The following is a 23,844-nucleotide window of genomic DNA, read 5'->3' on the forward strand; positions in this document are numbered from 1 at the left end:
CTCTTCATCCCGGCTGCACACAAGAATCACATGGGATGCTTTAATATATGTTGGTGCCTGATTTCATTGGTCTAGAATGCGGCCCATATGTTGGTCTTTTTAAAGCTCCACTGGTGATTCTGATGAACAACCAAATCCAGCAACTGCCTCTTCCCTTCCTATACTTCTGCGCCTGGGCAAGAAGCCAATCTTAATTGTTCCCTTAAAACGACTTAGAAATTGGAGTTCCCCGGTGGTCTAGCAATTAAGCATCTGGCATTGTCACTGCTGTGGCATGGGTTTGATCCCTGGCCTGGGAACTTTTGCGTGCTGTAGGTACAGCCAAAAAAAAAAAAAAAAAAAAAAAAAGGGGCAGTTGAGTTGTTTTGGGCTATTACAAATAAAGCTATCACGAACTCATGTACAAGTATTGTACACACATATATTATTTTATTTCTCATGGCTAGGAATGGATAGTCTTATGAGAGGTTTATGCTTACTTTTTTAAGAAACTGTCACAACTATTTTCCAAAGTATTTGTTTGCATCATTCTAGATTTGCACCAACATCTTACTTCCCATTGGCTCCCTTCAGAACCTCTACAGTGTCTTTTATCTTTAAAGACCTTCTCTTCAACGCTATATCCTTCCTCTCTGACTTCTGTCCTGTGTTTCTTCTTCCCTTTGTAGCCAGGCTTCTTGAACGAGGAGTCTACATAGCCTGTCTCCATTCTGTCTCCTTCCATTGGAACCTGGCTTCTGTCCTCATCGTGCTCCTGAAACATCTTTTGCCATGAGACACCAGTGATTTCCCATCTGACACATCTAATGAATATTTCTCACTCTTTTGACTTACTTGGTATTTCTGAGTCATTAAGTTTTACTGCCTGCCTTCCTGAAAACTTGTTCTCCAGTGGATTCCATGACTCTCTTCTTTCTTGATTCACCTCCTACTTTTTCTTTTCTTTTCTTTTCTTTTTTTTTTTTGTCTTTTTAGGGCTGCACCTTGGCATATGGAAGTTCTCAGGCTAGGGGTCGAATCAGAGCTGTAGCCGCTGGCCTGCGCCACAGCCACAGCAACGTAGGATCTGAGCCACATCTGCGACCTACACCACAGCTCACAACAGTGCCGGGTCTTTTAACCCACTGAGCGAGGCCAGGGATTGAACCAGCGTCCTCATGGATATTAGTCAGATTCATTACCGCTGAGCCACGACGGGAACTCTACCTCCTACTTCTTTGGCTGCTTCTTGAGCTTTGCTTTCCTCTCCCGAACCCGAAATGTAAATATTCCTAGGAAGCTCTTTCTTTTTCTTTTCTTACTGCTTCGCATTTTGCTTGGAAAGGTTATCCATGCCTGTGACTTCTGCTCTCACCTTCCTGTTTATAACTCCCAGATGTACACCCCCCCCCAACGGATCTCTCTTCTAAGCCCTGGATCTGTTTATAAAGCTGCCTACAGGCTGCCTCTGCCTAGAAATTTCACTCGATGTGTCCAAAACTGAACGTGACCTTTTGTGTACTCTGGCTTCACTAAATCAGAAACCTGAGTCATCCAAGATGCCTCTTTGATCTCCTTCACTTTCCAAAATTACGAGTTCTTGGAGTTCCCGTCGTGGCTCAGTGTTTAATGAATCTGACTAGGAACCATGAGGTTGCGGGTTCGATCCCTGGCCTTGCTCAGTGGGTTAAGGATCTGGCATTGCCGTGAGCTGTGGTGTAGGTTGCAGATGTGACTCAGATCCGACATGCTGTGGCTCTGGCGTAGGCGGGTGGCTACAGCTCCGATTCGACTTCTAGCCTGGGAACCTCCCTATGCCGAGGGAGCGGCCCAAGAAATGGCAAAAATACAAAAAAATAAATAAAAATAAATAAACCAAAAAGAAAATAAAATAAAATTACTAGTTCTTCCCAAGTCATATCTCTTAGACATCTCCTGTCTCTTCACTCTTTTGCATCTCGGCTGGCCCTTGTCTAGATTCCTTTCCTCTCTCACCTGCACCATTACAGTATCTTCCTAACTGGAGCACCTGGCTCTATAGCAACCTCCTTACAGCTGCCCTCCAAACCCGAATAATCTTTCTACCATGCAAACCTCATCATGTTACTGCCCTGCTCATATGCCATCATCAACTCCCAGTGCCATATAGCAGCAGTTTTCAAGTTTTCCTTCCTGGATCCCTGTCTGTATTCATGAAGATGAGGCCCTGTGGGCTGAGTGGACTACACACCACGGCCAAACTCCTTAGTTTAATTAGGGCAACTATACTTTGTGTCTGTTTATCATCCTGGGCAGTGGAGGACATTTTCCATTAGAGTGAAGATTCTGTAGCCAGAAGAAAAAAAAAATTTTTTGGCCACTCCCACAGCATGCAGAAGTTCCCAGGCCAGGGATTGAACCCACGCCACAGCAGCGACCTGAGCGAGGGTTGTAGGTCGCAGACGAGGCTCCGATCCTGCGTTGCTGAGGCTCTGGCATAGGTTGGAGGCTACAGCTCCGATTAGACCCCGAGCCTGGGAACTTCCATATGCCGTAGGTGTGGCCCTAGAAAAGACAAAAAAAGAAAAGAAAAAAAAAAAAAGGACAGGGCTTGGGGGGCAGAATCCACCTCTGACAGACTGTATTGACGGGTCTTGTCCCTACCTTTTTTTTATCTTCCGTGGAAGTTGTTTTATTTAAAAGAATTTTTTTTTGGCCACACCCATGGTATACAGAAGTTCTTGGACCAGGGATCGAACCTCAGCCACAGCAGTGAAAACACCAGATCCAGAGGAGTTCCTGTCATGGCTCAGTGGAAATGAACTGGCTAGCATTCATGAGGATGAAGGTTCGATCCCTGGCCTTGCTCAGTGGGTTAAGGATCCAGCGTTGTCGTGAGCTGTGGTGTAGGTCACAGACGTGGCTTGGATCCCGCATTGCTGTGGCTGTGGTGCAGGCCGGCGGCTACAGCTCCGATTAGACCCCTAGCCTGGGAACCTCCATATGCCACAGGAGCAGCCCTAAAAAGACAAAACAAACAAACACCAGATCCTTAACCACTAGGCCACCACAGAACTCATCTTTTTTTTTTTTTGAAGTTGTTTTAATGACAAAAGTCATTTGTGTTCGTTTGGAATTCTAGTGACATTATAGAAAAAAGATAAAGGAGAAAAAAAATAATCTACAACTGCAGAACCTACAGATAATTACTATTAACATTTTGATGAATTTCCTTTGTCTCTTTTCTGTGTTAATTTACTGACACACGCACTCCAAAAGGGTATCACACTCAATATATTTTGTAGCTTGCTTTTCTCATTTAATTATCTATTATGAACATGTTTTCTTGGCAATAAGAATTCTCATAAAACATTTAAATTTGAATGCCACTGTTGGTCCTGACCATCTTCTCATTTTTCTAAGGAGAGTCTCTCTTTCCTTTCTCTCCTTCTCCCTCTCCCTCTCCTCTCTCTTCCTCCTTCCTTCCCTCCTTCCTACTCCTTCCTTTCTCTGACATACTAAGTAAATCAAATTTATAGGGATAACAAGAGATTAATCTCCAAAATATATAAACACCTTCTGCAGCTCCATACCAAAAAAATGAACAACCCCATCAAAAAATGGGCAGAAGGAGTTCCCGTCGTGGCACAGTGGTTAACGAATCCGACTAGGAACCATGAGGTTGCAGGTTCGATCCCTGCCCTTGCTCAGTGGGTTAACGATCCGGCGTTGCCGTGAGCTGTGGTGTAGGTTGCAGATGTGGCTCGGATCCCACGTTGCTGTGGCTCTGGCGTAGGCCGGTGGCTACAGCTCCAATGAGACCCCTAGCCTGGGAACCTCCATATGCCACAGGAGCAGCCCAAGAAATGGCAAAAAGACAAAAAAAAAAAAAAAAAAAAAAAAAAAAGGGCAGAAGATCTAAACAGACAATTCTCCAAAGAAGACATACAGATGGCCAAAAAACATAAGAAAAGATGTTCAGCATCACTCATTACTAGAGAAATGCACATCAAAACCACTATGAGGTACCACCTTATACCAGCCAGAATGGCCATCCTCAAAAAGTCTGCAAACAATAAATGCTGGAGAGGGTGGAGAGAAAACAGAACCCTCTTACACTGTTGGGGGGAATGTAATTTGGTGCAACCACTATGGAAAACAGTAAGGCGATTCCTCAAAAAACTGAAAATAGAATTACCGTTTGATCCAGCAATCCCACTCCTGGGCATCTGTCCAGAGAAAGCCATGACTCTAATTAAAAGACACATGTACTCCAATGTTCATTGCAGCACTATATACGATAGTCAAGATATAGCAACAACCTAAATGTCCATCGACAGAGGAGTGGATCAAGAAGATGTGGTACATATACACAAAGGAATATGACTCAGCCATAGAAAAGAATGAAATAACAGCATTTGCAGCAACATGGATGGACCTAGAAATGATCATTCTAAGTGAAGGTAGTCAGACAGTGAGACACAAACGTCATGTGCTATGACTTATATGTTGAATCTAAAAAAAGGATACAATGATATTCTTTGCAGAACAGATGCTGACTCACAGACTTTGAGAAACTTATAGTTACCAAAGAAGACAGGTTGTGGGGGCAGGGATGGGCTGGGGGTTTGGGATGGAGATGCTCTGAAACTGGGTTGTGATGATCCTTATACAACTATAAATATAATGACATTCATTGAGTTAAGAACAAAAAATATTAAAAAATAAAATGATAAAAAAAATTTCAGGGAAAAAGCTTTGCAGGAGAGTAAGCAGTAGGCCTAAGGAAGGTGTAGATTGAAGGGGAGGAGATTTGGTAGGTAGAGATGAAAAGCAGCTCTGGGCATCAACCCTGGTCTGCTCAGCCAAGTGGCAAAATGAGCTGTCCTATGTATGCCCCTTTGTGAGTGAGTGAATGGAGCTGGGGCCCCGGGGGGCAACAAAGACCAGCATTCTTTCCATGACGGAGACTCCAGTGGTGGAAACCTATTTTCATATTAGAAAAATATACTTCTTTTTTAGGCGATATATATTTGGCCATTCATTGAAACAGTGAGGCTCCATCAGATGATTGAATGATAACCACCTTTACTGACCAAAGATTTACACGTGCTGGGCACTGTGCTCACCCCTCTACTTACATGAGTTTGTGCAGTAAAACATAGTGCTTAAGAGGTGGCCTCCGGGAGTTCCCACTGTGGCTCAGTGGGTTAAGAACTTGACGTAGTGTCCATGAGCATGCGGGTTCCATCCCTAGCCTCGCTCAGTGGGTTAAGGATCTGGTGTTGCCGCCAGCTGCGGTGTAGGTTGCAGACGCGGCTCGGATCTGGTGTGGCTGTGGCTGCGGCTGCGGTGGAGGCTGGCAGCGGCAGCTCCAATTCGACCCCTAGCCTGGGAACTTCCATGTGCCGCAGGTGCAGCTGCAAAAAAAGAAACAAAAAAAGAGGCAGCCTCTGGAGCAGGCTGCCTGGGTTCAATGCTCAGCTCTGCCCCTTACTGGCTCTGTGGCCTAGGGCAGTTTAAACCTTTTGAGCCTTGGGTTCCACATCTATAATACGAGGATAATATGAGTATCTACTACATAGGGTTCTATTGAGGATTTAGTGAGTTGCACTACATGAAGTGCTTAGAGGAGTGCCTAGGCCGTGGCGGGGGCTTCTCAGTGTCAGCTGTCATTGCCATCGGTAATCAATCTTCCCAAGTAGCTCCATGATGGAGGTACTGTGGGTATCCTTCTGTGAGATGTGATGCAACTTGGTGGGGCTTGGAGAAATCAAATGATGGCCTAAGCTCCAGGGGTAGCTAGGAAGGGGTCAAAATCTGGATCCAGGTCGCCTCCCTCTGGAACTGGGCTCTTAACCACAGTGGCTATAGGTCTTCTGTCTTTCTGTGAATGGAAGCTGATTTTCTTGTTCCCAAATCCTGGCGCTGAGGCTGAACCGAGGAGGAAGGCAGCAATGATAGCCAGCTGGCCTTCCCACACCCTGGGCCACCTCAGCAGACCTCAGCGCCCCCTCCCTCCTGGAGGGAGAAGGGGCTCAAAGCAGCAACGCCCAACCAGAGAAGAGAAGCTGGGTGGTATCTCAGTAGGTTTTGATCTGCTTGGGGACCGAGGGCTTAAGCCCCCAGCCCTCTGACCCTTAAGCACTTCGACCTGTCCCCAAAGAAATACTACCTGGATTTTCTGATTTTCCTCTGTCCCATTTCCACTTCAATCTCACCTCCTCCAGGCCCACATGGCCTTCAGGGAAATCAGCTTCACACTAGCCAGAAGAGACAGCTGTCTCGAAGCCGGCCCCTTTGTTCGGGAGAAGCTGGAAAATCATCAGTAATCCCTGATTCACAGTGATAATCAGCTCCGTGTCTGGACAGTCGGGGCTGCACAAAATAACAAGTGGGGCCGCACCTGTTCTGGGGGGCTGGCACTCATAAAGCAAGCTGCAATGAATGGCCCAAGCCCCCACCGGGTAGCAGCTGCAGCCTGGAATCAGGGCTTTGTTAGCATAAGAATGGAGCCGGCCCGCCAGCCAGCCAGCGAACCAGCCAGCCAGCCAGCTCCTTTTTCTCCCTCCTCCCCAGCTTGTCTCGAACACCAAATGGGCCACCCTCATTGTGAGCAGACTGCCTTTTTTCTCAACTGTGCTGATCAATTTTTCATTTGTGGGAGAAAGAACCCTTTGCTTTCTTCAGACTTGGCCCAGGTGGATGAGGAGTCTGTTGATCTGCTTGCTATTCATCAAGTTCTCACTTGGGGGGGTGGGGGGGGCACGGTTATCCTAGTGGGAAGAGTATAATGCAAACGGTGCCCCCTGGAGTTGTGCAGGGCACAGCCTGTGTGGCCCTGGTCCAAGGGCAAATGGAGACCAGCGGATTCCTCTAGAAAGGCCTCTAGCGCCTTGCTACTCAGTGTGGTCCATAGACCTGCTACATCAACAGCATCTGGGAGCCTGTTAGAAATGCGGGAGTTCAGGCCCTACCCTAAATCAGCAACCTGGCTTTAGCAGGATCTGGTGATTCAGGTGCACGGTTATATTTAAGAAGTACTGGGCTAGAAAACAAGGCCCTGAGTTTCAGATTTTCACATATTTGAAAATCCTTGAGTTTTGTTGGTTTGTTTTGTTTGTTTGTTTGTTTGTTTGTTTTTTTGTCTTTTTAGGACCGCACCTGCACCATATGGAGGTTCCCAGGCTAGGAGTCGAATCAGAGCTGTGGCCTATGCCACAGCCACAGCAACGCCAGATGCAAGCTGCCTCTGCGACCTACACCGCAGCTCAAGGCAACACCAGATCCTTAACCCACCGAGCAAGGCCAGGGATGGAACCCGCAACCTCCTGGATACTAGTCAGGTTCATTACCGCTGAGCTACAATGGCAAGTCCAGTGCTTGAACTTTTGAATCAGAAAAAAAAAAAATCACGGTTCAAATCTTAGCTCCATCAATTACTAGGTGTGTGACCTTAACCAAGTCATTAAACTTCCCCGAGCCTTGGTTTCCTCATCTGTAAGAGGGCAAAAATGAGAACAATGACAGGGTTACTGTGAGTCTGAATAACAAAGATGTGTATGGAAGTCACTTGCATGCTGCTGGCGTACGGTCACGTCGCAATAAATAAGACCTCTTCTTCTTACTTTGCTCCCTGGTAGACAACGCTCTTCTGCCAACTTCAGATGATTCAAATGCTGACTTGCCCAGTTGTATATTAATCAGGAAGGCCCCTTACTTCTGCTGCTGTTATAGGAACTTAAAGCAGTAGGTTTAGGAGTTCCCTGATGGCTCAGCAGGTTAAGGATCCAGCGTTGTCACTCCAGTGGCTCAGGTCACTGCTGTGGCACAGGTTCCATCCCTGGCCCAGGAACGTCACATGCTGTGGGTGCGGCCAAAAAAATAAATAACATCCCATAGCTATATAGCACTTTGAGCTTTTCGAAGCATTTCCACACCCATTGTCCCCTGGCATTGAAGACTCAGCATAGCAGAGCCAAAGAGGATCCTAGAGATCATCCGGTCCAGCATCCTCCTCGTTCAGGTGAAGATTGTTCAGTGACTTGCCCAAGGTCATGCAGGACACGGGTGGCACAATCAGCATTAAAACCTGATTGCCGGTTCCACACTTTTACTATTAAGCAGCTCTAACGAGAAGGTTTGCTTAGGGAGAAATGACACCAGAGGCTCAGGTCAAGCCAGGGTGTGGCTAGAGATGACTCACCCACAAACACTCTCAAAACTAGACACGTGAAGACTATTCTACAGCATAACACTAGGAACCACCAGATTTGCCCATGCCAACATTCCTTTTTTTTTTTTTTTTCTGCCTTTTCTAGGGCTGCTCCCATGGCATATGGAGGTTCCCAGGCTAGGGGTCGAATCGGAGCTGTAGCCACTGGCCTACGCCACAGCCACAGCAACTCAGGATCCGAGCCGTGTCTGCAACCTACACCACAGCTCATGGAAACACTGGATCCTTAACTCACTGAGCAAGGCCAGGAATGGAACCCGCAACCTCATGGTTCCTAGTCGGATTCGTTAACCACTGCACCACTACAGGAACTCCCAACATTCCCTATTTATAAGTGAGAAGGTGCGTGTTCCTCTTTCCTGAAGGCCCATGAAAAGCCTCCAGCCTGAACTCAGTCCCAGTCTGAAAGAGCAAATAAAGGCCACTGTCCATGAGCTTCCCCGAGAGCCAAGGTCATGGGCATCCAGTTCCCACTGAGGTCACAGCATAGGGCTGGACAGGGTGTCTTAAAGTTCTCCCAGTTCTGAGAAAGGGAACAGAATTTCATTTCACAAAGTAAACATGTAACAACCTTTGATTCAATGAACCCTTCTGCAGCTTTTAAAAAAGACTCTTTAATCTTTTGGAAAGATACTGGAGATAGTGTCAAGTAGAAAAAATGCAAGTTATGGAACAGAGTGTAATTTAATATCTGAGGCTGACCAAGGCCATGGGGGTTCTTCAGGCAGAGTTTTTTTTTGTTTTTTTGTGTTTTTTTGTGTTTTTTTTTTTTTTTTTTTTTTTTTTTTGCTTTTTAGGGCCGCATCTGTGGCATATGGAAGTTCCCAGGCTAGGGGTCCGATCAGAGCTCTAGCCACCAGCCACACCACAGCCACAGCAATGCGGGATCTGAGCCACATTTGTGGCCCACACCACAGTTCACGACAACACTGGATCCTCAACCCACTGAGCAAGGCCAGGGATAGAACCTGCGGCCTCAAGGATGCTTGGCAGATTCATCAACCGCTGAGCCGCTGAGCCACAAAGGGAACTCCCAGGGTTTTACTTTTATAAGCCATCAATACAGTGGCGATTCCAACTACCTATCTGACTGACATCCACACTTAGATGTCAGTTGAGTATTTTAAACTTAACATGTCCAAACTCAGTTCCTGGCCTTCCTTCCCCAATGCTCCTACATCTTTCACATCTCAGTATATGGCAACCCTGTGAGCTACAACCCACTGAGTGAGGCCAGGGATGGAACCCACAACCTCATGGTTCCTAGTCGGATTCGTTAACCACTGAGCCACGACAGGAACTTCAGCCCTGTCCTTAAGAGCCATGATTATGTCCTGCATGTGTTTCCAAACAGCATTCCTTGTGTGCAAGGCGATGCTAGACTATTCAGCAGGGGCTCACAGAGCTTTGGGGCATATGCTCGGCTCTCCTTTCCGAGTGTCTAATCTTCCTGCCCAAATAGGCAGGTAGGAAAGGAGAGTCCTGACCTATGATGGGCCCATTTAGGACACCCCGTGTCCCTGACAGTGGATCGGGAAACCAGTGGTATAGTTAACATGCTGAAGGCTTGCTGTAAGGGGTAAGAGCTGGAGCAGGGCTGAGGAAGGAGGGGGGACAAATGAGTGAGGGAGTCGGAGCAGATAAAAGAAAGATCAGGCCTAGAGCTATCTTTCCTGCACTTTAGGTTTCTCACACGGGGTTCCTGTTAGGGGCATGGCTGTGTTAGAAATGAGTAAAAGTTCAGGAAGGCAGAGGGTTGAGGACAAAAGGCACAACCAGAGGCCACAAACTCAGATGCCTTTAGGGGCCCCGCCAGAAGCATTAACAGCTACAGGACCTGGATGAGGACTGTGATGGCTGGAGAGAGCAATTCCCACATAAAAGAGGAGTGGAAAGCCTGGCAACATGGGCCAGCGATTCCATGTCTTAGGATGTTTCAAGAGAACATGGTAACTTGGTCCCCATGCTGTACAGCGGAAAAAAAAATTTTTTTAATTTCAATTAAAATAAAGCTAAAAAAATTAAAAATTAAAAAAAAGAAATCCAGATAGTTATACAAAATCTCTCAACTTTTTTTTTTTTCCTGATTCTAGGTTTTATTTGTGGGAATTTTTTTTTTTTTTTCCCCACTGTACAGCAAGGGGATCAAGTTATCCTTACATATATACATTACAATTACATTTTTTTTCCCCACCCTTTGTTCTGTTGCAACATGAGTATCTAGACAAAGTTCTCAATGCTACTCAGCAGGATCTCCTTGTAAATCTGTTCTAAGTTGTGGGAGTTCCCGTCGTGGCGCAGTGGTTAATGAATCCGACTAGGAACCATGAGGTTGCGGGTTCGGTCCCTGCCCTTGCTCAGTGGGTTAAGGATCCGGCGTTGCCGTGAGCTGTGGTGTAGGTTGCAGACTCGGCTTGTATCCCGCGTTGCTGTGGCTCTGGCGTAGGCCGGTGGCTATAGCTCCGATTGGACCCCTAGCCTGGGAACCTCCATATGCCGAGGGAGTGGCCCAAGAAATGGCAAAAAGACAAAAAAAAAAAAATCTGTTCTAAGTTGTGTCTGATAAGCCCAAGCTCCCGATCCCTCCCACTCCCTCCCTCTCCCATCCGGCAGCCACAAATCTTTTCTCCAAGTCCATGATTTTCTTTTCTGTGGAGATGTTCATTTGTGCTGGATATTAGATTCCAGTTATAAGTGATATCATATGGTATTTGTCTAACAACTTTTTTTTTTTAAATTGGCAAACAAGACGCATATACAGACCTCATGTTTGAGATTTTAAATTTTTGAATAATGAAAGATTCATAAGAAGTTGTAAAGATGTTACAGAGGGGTCCTGTGCACCCTTCACCCAGTTTCCCAGAAGGATTACATTGTATATAACTATTGTACAATATGGAGCCAGGAAAATAGACGTTGGCACAATGTGTGTATAGTTTTATGTCAGTTTAGCACCTATTTAGTTTTATGTATCCAACACCACAGTCAAGATACAAAATTCTTCCATTACAGCAAAGCTCTCCCTCCTGCTACCTCTGATGAGTTCCACCCACTTTCCTCTCCCCATCATCCCTAACCCCCAGCAATGACTATTCTCCGTCTCTATACTGTTGTCATTTCCAATGTTATATAAATGGAATAACACAATATGTGACCTTTTGAGACTGACTTTTTTTTTTACTCAGCATAATGCCCCAGAGATCCATCCAAGTTGTTGCTTATATTAATAATTCATCCCTTTTTAGTGCTGAGTAGTAGTTCGTGATATGGAGAGATCAGAGTTTGTTTAATCATTGACCTATTGAAGGACATTTTTACTGTTTCTAGTTTTTGGCCATTATAAATAAAGCTGCTGGGAACAATTGCATACAGGATTTTGTGTGGACAGAAGTTTTCAACTCTAGGATAAATGTCCAAGAGTGTGATTGCTGGGTCGTAAGATAAGTACATGTTTAATTTTAAAAGACTCTGCCAGGAATTCCTGTTATGGTTCAGTGGGTTAAGAACCCAACGTCGTCTCTATGACGATGTGGGTTCGATCCCTGGCCTCACTCGGTGGGTTAAGGATCTGGCATTGCCGCAAGCTGTGGTGGCTGTGGTGTAGGTCACAGATGCTGCTTAGATCCTGTGTTGCTGTGGCTGTGGTGTAGACCAGCAGCTGCAGCTCTGATTTGACCCCTAGCCTGGGAACTTCCATATGCCACAGGTGCAGCCCTGAAAAGAAAAACATTAAAAAAAAAAAAAAAAAGAATATGCCAAGCTCTTTTCCAGAGTGGCTGTACCATTTTACATTCTGATGAGTAATATAAGAGCGATCCAGTTTCTCTGTATCCTTGTCAGCATTTGGTGTTGTCACTAATTTTTCAGCTGTGCCATCCTCACAGGTGTGTGGTTATATCTTACAGTTTAAATTTGGGTTTTCCTAGTGGTTAATGGTGTTGAACATTTTTTCATGGGCTTATTTGCTATCTCAATATCCTCTTCAATGTCATGTCTATGTCTTGTGCTCATTTTATAATTGAATTTTGTGTTTTTTACTGTTGAGTATTGAGAGTTCTTCATATCTTCTAGATATTGGTCTTTTGACAGATACCTAGTTTGAAAATATTTTCTCTCTCTCTCTCTCTTTTTTTTTTTTTTTTTGCTTTTTAGGGCCACACTCCTGGCATATGGAGGTTCCCAGGCTAGGGGTCTAATTGGAGCTGCAGCTGCCGGCCTACACCACAGCCACAGCAATGCCAGATCGGAGCCGCATCTTTGACCTACATCACAGTTCACGGCAATGCCGGATCTTTAACCCACTGAGTGAGGCCAGGAATTGAACCCAAAACCTCATAGTTCCTAGTTGGATTTGTTTCCACTGCACCACGAAGGGAACTATTTCTCTTTCTTTCTTTCTTTCTTTCTTTCTTTTCCAATATTTGACTTTCCTTTTCACTTTTTTAACAGAATCTTTAGGGAGCAAAGTTTTAATTTTTATGAGCTCCAATGTACTGCTTTGTTTTTCCGGATTATGCTTCTGGTGTCGTGCCTGAGAACTCTTCACCAAGCCCTGGGTCCCTAAAAGATTTTCTCTTATGTTTTCTTTCAAAGTCTTTTATAAAATATACATAGTTTGTAAAACTATACAAAATCTATCACCTATTTTGAGTTAATTTTTGTGTAAGATGTGAGGTTTAGGTCAAGGTTCTTTATTTTAGTTTTTTGGTCTAATGGATATCAAATGACTTCATTATCATTTGTTGACAAGGCTATCTTTCTTCCACTGAATTGTTTTTGCATTTTGTCAAATACCAGTTGGGCATGTTTATGTGGGTCTATTTCCATTGGTCCCTGTGTCTATCTTTGTTCTGCCAATAATGGTGCTCTTTGATTTCTAAAGTTATATATAGTAAGCCTTAATATTGGGTAGAGTAATTACTCTCACTTTATTCTTCTTTTTCAAAATTGTTTACCTATTCTAAGAAGTCATTTGTTGGAGTTCTTATGATGGCTCAGCAGTTAATGAACCCGACCAGGGTCCATGAGGATGCAGGTTCGATCTTTGGCCTTGCTCAGTGGGTTAAGGATCCAGTGTTGCTGTGAGCTGTGGTGTGGGTCGAAGACGTGGCTCGAATTCCAAGTTGCTGTGGCTGTGGCTGTGGCCGGCAGCTGCAGCTCTGATTAGACCCCTGGCCTGGGAACCTCCATATGCTGTGGGTGTGACCCTAAAAAGCAAAAAAACCCTCATTTGTCTTTCCAAATATATTGTAGAATACTGTTGCCTAATTCCATGAAAAATCTGATTGGGAGTTCCCGTCGTGGCGCAGTGGTTAACGAATCCGACTAGGAACCATGAGGTTGCGGGTTCGGTCCCTGCCCTTGCTCAGTGGGTTAACGATCCGGCGTTGCCGTGAGCTGTGGTGTAGGTTGCAGACGCGGCTCGGATCCCGAGTTGCTGTGGCTCTGGTGTGGGCCGGTGGGTACAGCTCCGATTCGACCCCTAGCCTGGGAACCTCCATATGCCGCGGGAGCGGCCCGGGAAATAGCAACAACAACAACAACAACAACAACAACAAAAAGACAAAGAGACAAAAAGACAAAAAAAAAAATCTGATTGGTGTTTTGATAGGAATTGCATTAAATATGTATATCAACATTGGGAGAATTGACACTTTCACTATATGGAATTTCCCAGTCTATGAACACAGTGTGTCTATCCATTTATTTACATCTTGGATTTCTTTCACCACTGTTTTTTGGTTTTCAGCATAAAAGACCGTTTAAGTATAGGTTTTGTTAGATTTAAAACTAAGTACTTCAGTTTTTTTGAGTGATTCTAAATGGTATTTTGTATTTTTAATTTTGGTTCTCACATACTTTTTATCAGTATATAGAAACGGCGTTGATTTTGTATGATGATATTGTATCCCACGACCTTACCAAACTCCATTATTTAATGAAGGAACATTTAAAAATTTTTTTTTGTTTTTATTCATTGAAGTATAGTTGAATAATAATGTTTTCTTGGTTTCTAATACACAGCAAAATGATTCAGATATCACTGAATTATTTTCATATTATTTTCCATTATGGTTTATTACAGGATATTGAGCGTAGTTCCCTGTGCTATATAATAGTAGTTTGTTGTTTATCTATTCTATATATAATAGTTTGCACCCACTAATCCCAAATTCTCCACCCTTCCCTCCCACACCCCCCTCCCCCTTGGCAACCACAAGTTTGTTTTCTGTGTGTGTCTATTTCTGTTTCGTAGATATGTTCATTTGTGTCATATTTTGTGTTCCACGTATAAGTGATATATGGTATTTGTCTTTCTCTTTAGAATTTACTTCGCTTAGTATGATAATCTATAAGTACATCTATGTTACTACAAATGGCAACATTTTATTCTTTTTTATGGCTGAGTAATATTCCAGTGTGTGTGTGTGTGTGTGTGTGTGTGTGTGTGTGTGTGTGTGTGTGTGTGAGTGTGACATCTTCTTTATCCATTCATCTGTTGATGGACATTTGGGCTGTATCCATGTCTTGGCTATTGTGAATAGTGCTGCAGTGAACCTAGGGGTGCATATACCTTTTTGAATTACAGTTTTGTCAGGGTATATGCCCAGGAGTGGGATTTCTGGATCATATGGCAACTCTACGTTTAGCTTTTTTTTTTTTTTTTTTTTTGTCTCTTTTTTTTGCCATTTCTTGGGCCGCTCCCACGGCATATGGAGGTTCCCAGGCTAGGGGTCGAATCGGAGCTGTAGCCACCAGGCTACGCCAGAGCCACAGCAACGCGGAATCTGAGCCGAGTCTGCAACCTACACCACAGCTCATGGCAACACCGGATCCTTAACCCACGGAGCAAGGGTAGGGTTGAACCCACAACCTCATGGTTCCTAGTCGGATTCGTTAACCACTGTGCCACGACGGGAACTCCTCTAAGTTTACTTTTTTAAGGAACCTCCATACCATTTTCCATAGTGGCTGCATTCCCACTGAAGGAGTATTTCTTAATAGAGCCTTTTATATTTTCTATGTAGAGGATCATGGCATTTGCAAATAGAGACAGTTTTCTTTCTTCTTTTCTAGTCTGTAAGCATTTTATTTCCTTTCTTGTCTTATTGCACTGGGTAGTATTGTGTTGAATTTCAGTGATGAGAGTAGAAATCCTAGCCTTGTTCCCAGTCTTAAAAGTATTCAGTTTTTCATCATTATATATGATGTTAGCTGTGGCTCTATACTTTTTATCAGCTTTATTGAGATGTAATTCACATGCTATACAATTCACCCATTTAAAGTGTACAACTCAATGGCTTTTTGTATATTCAACAGAACTTTGCATCTGTCGCCACAATCAACTTTTTTTTTTTGGTCTTTTTGTCTTTTCTAGCGCCGCACTCGAAGCATATGGAGGTTCCCAGGCTAGGGATCGAATCAAAGCTACACCACAGCCACAGCAACGCCAGATCCGAGCTGCGTCTGCGACCTACACCACAGCTCACGGCAACGCCGGATCCTTAACCCACTGAGCGAGGCCAGGGATTGAACCGGAAACCTCACGGTTCCTAGTCAGATTCGTTTCCACTGTGCTACGACGGGAACTCCATTTTAAAAATATTTTCATTATCCCCCCAAAAAACCATACAGCCTCTAGCTGTCACCACCCAATCTCTCATCTTTCCCAGCCCTAGGCAAACACCAGTCTACATTCTATCTCTATAGATTTTCCTATTCTGGAGCATTTCATATAAATGGAATCATACAATATATGGTCTTTGAGACTGGCTTCTTTCATTTAGCATAATTTTTTCAAGGTTCACCTGTGCTGTAGCGTATATCAGCACTTCATTTTATTTTTATTGCTGAATAATATGCCATTGTATGTATATAACACATTTTGTTTATCCATTCATCAGTTGAGGGACATTTATGCTATTCCCTCTTCTTGACTGTCTTTTTTTATTGTTAATGGTTCTTTAATATTCTAGATAGAAATCTCTTATGAGATATATGATTTACAAATGTTTTATCCCATTCTGTGTATTGCCTTTTCACTCTCTTGATGGTGCCCTTTAAGGTACTAAAGTTTTTAGTTGTGATGATGCCCAGTTTATCTATTTTTATTTTGTTGCCTGTGCTTTTGGTGTTACATCTAAGAAACCATTGCCTGATCCAAAGTTACTAAGATCTATATATGTTTTTTTTCTAAGAGTTTTATAGTTTTAGTTCTTAAATTTACATCTTTGATCCATTTGAGATAATTTTTTATATGGCATGAAGTAGGAGTCCAACTTCATTCTTTTGCATGTGGATGTACAGTTTTCCCATCAATATTTGTTGAGAAGACTATTCCTTCCTCATTGGAATTTCATGGCATGCATGTTGAAAATCAATTGGTCTTAAATGTGAGGGTTTATTTTTGGATTCTCGATTCTATTCTATTCCATAAATGTGTGTGTGTGTGTGTGTGTATCTTTCTTTCTTTTTTTTTTTTTTTTGTTTATTTTTAGGGCCACACCTGTGGCATGTGGAGGTTCCCAGGCTAAGGGTCCGATCAGAGCTACAGCTACTGGCCTATGCCACAGCCACGGCAACACCAGATCTGAGCTATGTCTGTGACCTACACCACAGCTCACAGCAACGCCAGATCCTTAACCTACTGAGCAAGGCCAGGGATTGAACCCATGTTCTCATGGATGCTAGTCAGATTCGCTCCTGCTGAGCCATGATGGGAACTCCAGTGTGTGTGTATCTCTCAATCCATGAACATAGGACGTCTTCCTTTTATTAGGGTTAGGTTCCATATATGTAGGTCTTCTTTAATTTCTTTCAACCAAGTTTTATATTGTACAGACTCTAAGTTTTGTACTTAATTTGTTAAATTCATAAATATTTTATTATTTTTGGTGCCATCATACATGAAATTGATTTATTAATTTTGTTTTGGCCTTCTATTGCTACCGTGTAGAAGTGAAACTTATGTTTTGTATCTTGCAACCTTGCTGAACTTACTAGTTTTAATTGGTTTTTAGTGAATTCCATAGGATTTTCTGGATATAGATTGTGTCATCTGTGATTATCATTTTACTTCTTCCTTTCCATTCAGGAGGCCTTTTATTTCATTCTCTTGCCTAATTGCCCTGACTAGAACCTCCAGTACAATGGTGAATGTAAATGGCGAGGGCAGACATCCTTGGTTTGTTCCTAATCTTAGTGGGAAAGCTTTTACTCTTTCACCATTAAGTATGATATTAGCTGCGGGTTTTTCATAGACGCTCCTTACTAGGTTGAGGAAGTTCCCTTATATTTGTAGTTTGTTGAATATTTTATGATAAAGGGGTATTAAACTTTGTCAAATGCATTTTTCTTTATCTATGGAGATAAACCTGTGGTTTTTGTCCTCTATTCTATTAAAGTGTAATTCTATTGAATTACATTAATTGGTTTTTGGATGTTAAGCCAACTCTGCACTCCTGGAATAAATCCCAGTTGGTCATGGTATATAATCCTTTTAAAATATTGCTTAGTTCAATTTGCTAGCTGTGGGGGTCTTGTTTATTTTTGCTTTTTTCTAGATGTTCTCTATCGAGTCTAGGAAATTCCCCCTCTATTCCTAGTTTTTCTGAGAGTTTTTTTCCCCCCATGAAGGAAATCCTTTCATTTTTAATTTTTTAAAATACATTTTATTGGAGTATAGTTGATTTACAATGTTGTGTTAGTTTCAGGTATACAGCAAAGCAATTCATATATATATATATATATATATATATATATATATATATATATATATATATCCATTCTTTTTTGGATTCTTTTCCCATATAGGTTATTACAGAATATTGAGTAGATTTCCCTGTTCTATACAATAGGCCCTTGTTACCTATCTATTTTATATACAGCAGTGTAAAAATATGGAACACTTCATGAAATTTACATGTCATCCTTGCACAGGGTCCATGTTAATCTTTCGCGTATCATTCCAATTTTAGTATATGTGCAGTAGATGCGAGTACAGAGGGTTTTTTTAAAAATTATGAATGGGTGTTGGATTTTGTGGAATGCTTTCTTCCATCAGTTGATATGGTCATATCATTTTCTTGTGTAGGCTGTTGATACTTTGAATTTTCAATGTAGCCTGTTGTATGTTCATTTTCATTCTGTTCTCTAAGTTAGAAGTCCTAGTAGACTTGACAGGGTTTTCTGTTCGAGATGTCAGGCTGGCCGGGCTGTTATCTAGAGAGTCTGTGGATGACTCAACTTCCAAGCTCATAGAGGTTTTTGGCAGAATTTAGTTCCTCAGGGGTATGTTTGAAGTCCTCATTTCCTTGCTGCTGGTTGTCAGCCAGGTGTCACTCTCTGCTCCTAGAGGCCACCCACATTCCTTCTTACATGGCCCCCTCCGTCTCCAAAGTCAGTGACTGAGCAACCTGGCATGCTTCAAATCTTTCTGACTTTCTCTTCTGCTTACTTGCCAGAGAAAACTCTGTTCTATTAAAGAGTTTGTGTGATTAGATTAGGCCCATCCAGATAATCTCCATTTTGCCATATAATGTAATATAATCATTGGAGTGATTTCTCATCAAATCGATAGTTCCACCCACACTCAGGGGAGATTATACAAGAGCAAGGGTCATTGAGGATCATACTTAGAATTTTGTTTACCACAGAAATGAAGTTTAAAGAGTGAGTTATTTTATTTTATTTTATTGTTTATTTTTGGCCTTTCCCATGGCATGCAGAAGTTCCTGGGCCAGGGATTGAACTGGCATCACAGCAGTGGTGTGAGCCACAGCAGTGACAACACCGGATCCTTAACTGGCTGAGGCACCTGGGAACTCCAGAGTGAACTAATTTAAAGAAAAATGTTGGGTAAATAATGTGGCCAAAATTTTGAGGAGTGCCTAAAAACAGCTTGGGACCTAGAAGAATAAGTAGTTCATTTTAGGTTCCTTCCATGTTCTGTGATTCTGTGGTTAGGAAGCTATGGAGTATTCAGTTCTTCTGTCTGCTGTGAGAGAAAGTGTATTAAAAAAAAATCACAGTCCAGGAGTTCCTGTCATGGTGCAGTGGTTAAGGAATCCGACTAGGAACCATGAGGTTGTGGGTTCGATCCCTGGCCTCACTCAGTGGGTTGGGGATCCGGCGTTGCCATGAGCTGTGGTGTAGGTCGTAGATGCGGCTGGGATCTGGTGTTGCTGTGGCTGTGGTGTAGGCCGGTGGCTACAGCTCCGATGAGACCCCTAGCCTGGGAACCTCCATATGCCGTGGGAGCAGCCCTAGAAAAGGCAAAAAAAAAAAAAAAAGACAAAAGAAACACACCACAGTCCAATATATATTTTTCATATAGGTCGTGGTCACAAAAGACAATGAAGACAGAGAGATTGTTTCCAGTTATAAGATGTTAAAGAGACATGATAACTAAATTCAAAGTTTGCACCATGTTGGGGTCCTATACCAGATAAATTTTGGTTTTTTGTTCTAAAGGATGTTATTGAGATAGTTGATGAAATTTGAAAGAAATATTTTTAGTGTTATATCAATATTAATTTCCATATTTTAATAATTATACTATGGCTATGTAAGAGAATGTCCTTGTATTTTCGTTTTTGGATATTGTTAGGAAATATATACTGAAGTATTTAGAGATAAAGGGGCATCGTGCCTGCAACATACTCTCAGATGGTTCAGAAAAAAATAATAGGGTGCATGAATATAAACATGTGCAGAAAGAGAGAAAAGAGTGAAGCAAATGTTGGAAAACACTAACATTTGAGGAGTCTGAAGAGTATATGGGCTTCTGACCCATAGAAATGTGAGATTATCAATGTGAGTGTGTTTGAATCAAAAGGCGTGTAAGAAGCATTTGAAATGGAAGAAAAACTCAAGAAACTTTATGGAGAGAAAAATCACCAGGATCTGGTGCCTGGCAGGATGTGGTCAGAGAGACAAGCATTGAGGATGTCCCCAAAGTTAGAAGCCTGGGAATTGACATCCAACGACAGCAGCGAATCTCCATGGACAACTGGTTGAAAGAGAAAAAATAAATTTTAGGCATGTTGACTCCGAGTGAACAGGGGACATGAGCGGAAAGAAACCAGCCGGTTGGAGTTTCCGTCGTGGCGCAGTGGTTAGCGAATCTGACTAGGAACCATGAGGTTGTGGGTTCAATCCCTGGCCTCGCTCAGTGGGTTAACGATCCGGTGTTGCTGTGAGCTGTGGTGTAGGTTGCGGACTCGGCTCGGATCCCACGTTACTGTGGCTCTGGTGTAGGCTGGTGGCTACAGCTCCAATTAGACCCCTAGCCTGGGAACCTCCATATGCTGCAAGAGCGGCCCAAGAAATGGCAAAAAGACCAAAAAAAAAAAGAAAAAGAAAAAGAAAGAAACCAGCCGGTAGAAGGGTGTTGGTTACGCTGAATAGACAGGCCAAGGCTAGAGCCAGAGATTTGGGAGTCATCACCCTATGTTGGATACATCTGTGGTGATGGGAAGAAAGGCAGGACATAGAGGGATGTTTCTGGGTCCAGCTTGGCACACTCCCTGGGTTATGACAACTTGCTTTGAAATCAGACAGGTATGGGTTGGAAATCCTGACTTTGCTCACTTGTAGCCGTGAGATGTCAAACAACTCCCTTCATGTCTCTGAGCGTCATTTTTTTTTCAACTATGAAATGACGATGCTCATCATAGCTGCCTGCCTGTGAGGACCACATAAGCCAATGTCTCTCAAGCCCTTAGCCCATGGCTTGCCACGTGGTTGGAAGCGGGACAGGGAGGAGCTACAAATGGTATTGATCGATGTTTCCTTCTATGTGCTGGTCTGCCTTAAGTAGCCTTCTCTTCAAAGGCCCGAGTAGTTCAGTTCACTGGGCTTTGCTAGCTGGAATGAGGCCAGGGTACTCCTGCATGGCATCTTCTGCTTATGGAAGGCAGGTCCATATCCTGTTGCTGAAAAAGATGGGCTCCTTTGCTCTTCTGGCTTTATGGGCAAATTAAGAGCAAGGTACAAGGAGCCCTAGGAAGTAAGAGACAGAGCTGGTGGAGCAAGGGCAGGCCCCAAAGACTCACCTGGATCATCATGAATAATTCATTCCTCCGAAACCTTCCCTAAGCGGTCCCCGAAAAGCCACATTTGGAGGAAAGGGATAGTGTGATATGATCTAGCGTCATGGATGGGCACTCTGTACAAGGGGCCAATTTAAGGAAAGGTGTTCAGTGCCTAGATGGCTGATACGTGTCTAGGGAGCAAGTGGGTGGCCTCGGAATGATGACATCTGGCTTCATATGCTGGCATTAATTCACCCTATGGAAGATGCAGTTCTGGGCAATACACAGTACACTTCCAGCTTAATCATCCCCCCCCCCGCCCCGCCCCGCTGTAGCACTAATCAATCTGTGGTCTTTTGCTAGTAGATATTAATGCAATCAAAGAGATGGCAGTGACCTTAAGATTTCCTGATTAACCACCGCCCCCCCCGGCGCGCGCGCCCCCCGGCCCCAGTCAGCATTACTTTAATTTCTCAATGCTTGGCTTGTTTTCTCAGCTCACTTGGCTCTGCTCCATGGTACAAGTACCTTTTTCCTATACTGGGGAGAAGCAGTGGGGGGCCCTGGGCTGCTTCTTGGCAGCAGCAGATGGAGAGTCCCTTTCTTGGAATGAAGGCATACTTCCCAAAGCAGAGGATTTTCAGGTTTTGACAAAGAGCAGTCTCAGACAAAAGGGACATTGGGAAATGGTGTGTGTGTGTGTGTGTGTGTGTGTGTGTGTGTGTGTGTGCAAGAGAGAAATATATTGATTGAAAGGTACCAGGATCCTTTAAATAAATGAAGAATCTTGAGAAATGGGTAGGAACAAACTGAAATCATGATTTCATCTCGGCCCAAATGAAGCACAAAAAGAAACCTGGTGAGCCAAAGATAAGTCTCAGAGATTACCCATTTTCCAGAGGCCCCTTGTACTTTGAGATCCTCAGTGGGAAGGAGCTTTAAGATACAGAAACTGGGAGTTCCCATCGTGGCGCAGTGGTTATCGAATCTGACTAGGAACCATAAGGTTGCAGGTTTGATCCCTGGCCTTGCTCACTGGGTTAACAATCCGGCGTTGCCGTGAGCTGTGGTATAGGTTACAGATGTGGCTTGGATCCCGAGTTGCTCTGACTCTGGCGTAGGCTGGTGGCTACAGCTCCGATTCGACCCCTAGCCTGGGAACCTCCATATGCCGTGGGAGCGGCCCTGGAAATGGCAAAAAGACAAAAAAAAAAAAAAAAAAAAAAAAAAAAAGATACAGAAACTGATAGATCAGCCGCTTAGGTGGGCAGCTGGAGTCGATGCAAACTGCCCAAAGCAGGACTTGTGATTTTTCTCTTGCCATGTTCCTCTTCCTGTCACTCCCACATAGTAAATGGCACTGACATTTACCTGGTCACTCAGGTCAAACTTCTAGTCATTATCCTGAATTCCTCTTGTTCCCTTATATGTCACATCCGAGCCATTCAGTAAATCCTGCTGACCTACCTTCAAGATATATCCGGAATTTGCCCACTTCTCGCTGCCTCCTCGGCCCTTACCTAGGATGAGCCTCCATCCTCTTTCTCTGGGTCTGCTCCAACAGCCTCCTAACTGGTCTGCTTGCTTTAGACTCTTGCTGCCAAGGGCTGCCATGCATGGACGTTCAGGTTGTGTACTGCACAAGGGCACCATAGCTCCGGGTGTGCCATTTTTATCATAGATGCTTACCAACTTACATAAGAGGATACAGATGGGTGCAGGCATTCTGGGCTTCTTGGCTTTAAGCCTGAGAGCAGAGGAACAGGGCCTGCTCCTACATAAACCTGCACCGGTACATGTGGTCTTGTACAGACCCTGGAGTGTGTGCATGCATGGGTGCGAGTACACTCACACAGACACACATTTAGTGGCTCATGGAAGTGGTCTCTGTCCAGCCCAAACCCTGGATGCCTCCTGCATGCACTTCTCTCACTCGCCACCCATTGCTCTCACATTCTTAATTCCCATCTCTCCCACCTGCAGTTGCCTCACCTTGGGGGGAGGTGGTGGAACAGTGGGGGGCAAAGTGCCGTTGATGGTACATTTTTCCAGTAACAAGAAATGCATAAGTAAGAAGAATGGGGGCGCACGCAGCCAAGGCTGCTGCCTGCCAGGACTCTGGCAGACTCCCTTGGGTAGGACTTAAAAGTGGCTTAGGTTATAGCCTAAGTTTTGTGGGTTTTTTTTTTTTTTTTTTTTTTTGTCTTTTTGCCTTTTCTAGGGCCGCTTCCACGGCATATGAAGGTTTCCAGGCTAGGGGCTGGATCGGAGCTGTAGCCACCGGCCTACGCCTGGGCCACAGCAACGCGGGATCCCAGCCATGTCTGCGACCTACACCACAGCTCACGGCAACGCCAGATCCTTAACCCACTGAGCAAGGCCAGGGATCGAACCTGCAAGCTCATGGTTCCTAGTCGGATTCGCTAACCACTGCGCCACGACGGAAACTCCTAAGTTTTGTGTTCTTGACTTGAGGAAGGGGTGTCTTTTTTTGTAATCCCCACAAACTGTATCAGAGGGTGGCAGCCTTCCCCCTCCTCCTCCAATGTCAGAGCCAGACAGCCATCAGCAAGAATTTAAACGTTGGTGTATATCGATCCTTTGCTAAAACCATCC

At 43.9% G+C, this 23,844-nt stretch overlaps 1 protein-coding gene and 1 non-coding gene across 7 annotated transcripts in view; one reads left to right on the top strand and one right to left on the bottom strand.

The window, feature by feature from the left end:
- Window positions 1-23,844, top strand: part of PAK3 (p21 (RAC1) activated kinase 3) — a 299,369-nt gene that overhangs the window by 24,865 nt on the left and 250,660 nt on the right. The window lies entirely within an intron of this gene.
- On the bottom strand, window positions 18,088-18,195 carry LOC146394745 (U6 spliceosomal RNA). The gene has a single exon (XR_014835971.1). It is a non-coding gene; the product is annotated as a U6 spliceosomal RNA (small nuclear RNA).

The sequence above is a fragment of the Sus scrofa genome, chromosome X (assembly GCF_054392235.1).
Source record: "Sus scrofa isolate SSC_HxYL_T2T_F1_AM1 chromosome X, Sscrofa_HxYL_maternal_Yorkshire_Landrace_v2.0, whole genome shotgun sequence".
Taxonomy (NCBI): domain Eukaryota; kingdom Metazoa; phylum Chordata; class Mammalia; order Artiodactyla; family Suidae; genus Sus; species Sus scrofa.